The sequence below is a fragment of the Musca autumnalis genome, unplaced genomic scaffold (assembly GCF_047663935.1).
Source record: "Musca autumnalis isolate F117 unplaced genomic scaffold, ASM4766393v1 scaffold_2, whole genome shotgun sequence".
In the NCBI taxonomy this organism is placed as follows: domain Eukaryota; kingdom Metazoa; phylum Arthropoda; class Insecta; order Diptera; family Muscidae; genus Musca; species Musca autumnalis.
This window is the reverse complement of record NW_027411755.1, coordinates 34791252-34794856: the sequence shown is the minus strand read 5'-3', so window position 1 is coordinate 34794856 and position 3605 is coordinate 34791252.

Genomic DNA, 3605 nt, shown 5'->3' with positions numbered 1-3605 from the left:
AAAAATAATTTTTAAAAAATCCACGTTTCTTATAGTCAATGAAAAATAATTTTTAAAAAATCCACGTTTCTTATAGTCAATGAAAAATAATTTTTAAAAAATCCACGTTTCTTATAGTCAATGAAAAATAATTTTTAAAAAATCCACGTTTCTTATAGTCAATGAAAAATAATTTTTAAAAAATCCACGTTTCTTATAGTCAATGAAAAATAATTTTTAAAAAATCCACGTTTCTTATAGTCAATGAAAAATAATTTTTAAAAAATCCACGTTTCTTATAGTCAATGAAAAATAATTTTTAAAAAATCCACGTTTCTTATAGTCAATGAAAAATAATTTTTAAAAAATCCACGTTTCTTATAGTCAATGAAAAATAATTTTTAAAAAATCCACGTTTCTTATAGTCAATGAAAAATAATTTTTAAAAAATCCACGTTTCTTATAGTCAATGAAAAATAATTTTTAAAAAATCCACGTTTCTTATAGTCAATGAAAAATAATTTTTAAAAAATCCACGTTTCTTAAAGTCAACGAAAAATAATGTTTAAAAAATCCACGTTTCTTATAGTCAATGAAAAAATAGTTTTTAAAAAATCCACGTTTCTTATAGTCAATGAAAAATAATTTTTAAAAAATTCAAGTTTCTTATAATCAATGAAAAATAATTTTTAAAAATTCAAGTTTCTTATAATCAATGAAAAATAATTTTTAAAAAATCCACGTTTCTTATGGTCAATGAAAAATAATTTTTAAAAAATCCACATTTCTTATAGTCAAAGAAAAATAATTTTTAAAAAATCCACGTTTCTTATAGTCAATGAAAAATAATTTTAAAAAATCCACGTTTCTTATAGTCAATGAAAAATAATTTTAAAAAATTCACGTTTCTTATAGTCGATGAAAGCATATTACAAAAAACAAACAAAAATTCTCCGAAGCCACTGTGTCAGGTTTTTTTGTTGTTATTGCTTATGTACAGTACATAACCGATAACCATTTGAAATGTAAAACAATTTTAATAATCATTTTCTTTTAACATTACTTCCCGCCAAAACTAAGTATGCTTCAGTCACAGGTGTAGTGTTCGCATTATGTAATTATCCGCAAGTTGAGCAGTTTGTTTTTACTGTAAGTTAATTGCTACTCACCTCTGTAACCCGGCATGGGGGAGTCAATCAAGACACAATGAAAATTAAATGATTCATGCGGGTTTTTATTTAATGTCAGGATCCATGATTTTTACATTAAGTACTTGACTATCTTAAAAATACTTTTTTATCTCCTCTAAGATGTATGGATGATGTTAAAAATTTTAATATAAATTTAGCGCTATTAAATATGCCACACACTTAACATTTTTTGTTGTTGCCATAAAACAATAATATTGTTTTAAGAATATGCAATTCCATTCAAAAGTTTGCGATATGGAATGCATGAATGACTGACAAATGTTTTAAGGTATCAACGGCAGCAGTAATGACTTGATTATCTCATTCTTATGTAGAAGTGCATTGGTATGAGTGTGTGCTATATTGGTGAAATAGTTGGGAAGTTATATTAAGATGGGTCGCTTTAAAGAATATTTCCCAAAGACTATCACAGGCGTGGTTCCTTTTAAAGAATATTTTCCAAAGGCTCTCACAGGCGTGGTTCCTTTAAACGGATATTTTCCAAAGACTATCACAGGCGTGGTTCCTTTTAAAGAATATTTTCAAAGACTATCACAGGCGTGGTTCCTTTTAAAGAATATTTTCAAAGACTATCACAGGCGTGGTTCCTTTTAAAGAATATTTTCAAAGACTATCACAGGCGTGGTTCCTTTTAAAGAATATTTTCAAAGACTATCACAGGCGTGGTTCCTTTTAAAGAATATTTTCAAAGACTATCACAGGCGTGGTTCCTTTTAAAGAATATTTTCAAAGACTATCACAGGCGTGGTTCCTTTTAAAGAATATTTTCAAAGACTATCACAGGCGTGGTTCCCTTTAAAGAATATTTTCAAAGACTATCACAGGCGTGGTTCCTTTTAAAGAACATTTTCAAAGACTATCACAGGCGTGGTTCCTTTTAAAGAATATTTTCAAAGACTATCACAGGCGTGGTTCCTTTTAAAGAATATTTTCAAAGACTATCACAGGCGTGGTTCCTTTTAAAGAATATTTTCAAAGACTATCACAGGCGTGGTTCCTTTTAAAGAATATTTTCAAAGACTATCACAGGCGTGGTTCCTTTTAAAGAATATTTTCAAAGACTATCACAGGCGTGGTTCCTTTTAAAGAATATTTTCAAAGACTATCACAGGCGTGGTTCCTTTTAAAGAATATTTTCAAAGACTATCACAGGCGTGGTTCCTTTTAAAGAATATTTTCAAAGACTATCACAGGCGTGGTTCCTTTTAAAGAATATTTTCAAAGACTATCACAGGCGTGGTTCCTTTTAAAGAATATTTTCACAGACTATCACAGGCGTGGTTCCTTTTAAAGAATATTTTCAAAGACTATCACAGGCGTGGTTCCTTTTAAAGAATATTTTCACAGACTATCACAGGCGTGGTTCCTTTTAAAGAATATTTTCAAAGACTATCACAGGCGTGGTTCCTTTTAAAGAATATTTTCAAAGACTATCACAGGCGTGGTTCCTTTTAAAGAATATTTTCAAAGACTATCACAGGCGTGGTTCCTTTTAAAGAATATTTTCAAAGACTATCACAGGCGTGGTTCCTTTTAAAGAATATTTTCAAAGACTATCACAGGCGTGGTTCCTTTTAAAGAATATTTTCAAAGACTATCACAGGCGTGGTTCCTTTTAAAGAATATTTTCAAAGACTATCACAGGCGTGGTTCCTTTTAAAGAATATTTTCAAAGACTATCACAGGCGTGGTTCCTTTAAAGAATATTTTCAAAGACTATCACAGGCGTGGTTCCTTTTAAAGAATATTTTCACGGACTATCACAGGCGTTGTTCCTTTTAAAGAATATTTTCAAAGACTATCACAGGCGTTGTTCCTTTTAAAGAATATTTTCAAAGACTATCACAGGCGTGGTTCCTTTAAAGAATATTTTCAAAGACTATCACAGGCGTTGTTCCTTTTAAAGAATATTTTCAAAGACTATCACAGGCGTGGTTCCTTTTAAAGAATATTTTCACAGACTATCACAGGCGTTGTTCCTTTTAAAGAATATTTTCAAAGACTATCACAGGCGTGGTTCCTTTTAAAGAATATTTTCACAGACTATCACAGGCGTTGTTCCTTTTAAAGAATATTTTCAAAGACTATCACAGGCGTGGTTCCTTTTAAAGAATTTTTTCAAAGACTATCACAGGCGTGGCTCCTTTTAAAATATATTTTCCAAAGACTATCACAGGCGTGGTTCCTATTAAAGAATGTTTACCAAAGACTATCACAGGCGTGGTTCCTTTCAAAGAATATTTTTCAAAGACTATCACAGGCGTGGTTCTTTTAAAAGAATATTTTCCAAAGACTATCAAAGGCGTGGTTCCTTTTAAAGAATATTTTCCAAAGACTATCAAAGGCGTGGTTCCTTTTAAAGAATATTTTCCAAAGACTATCACAGGCGTGGTTCCTTTTAAAGAATATTTTCCA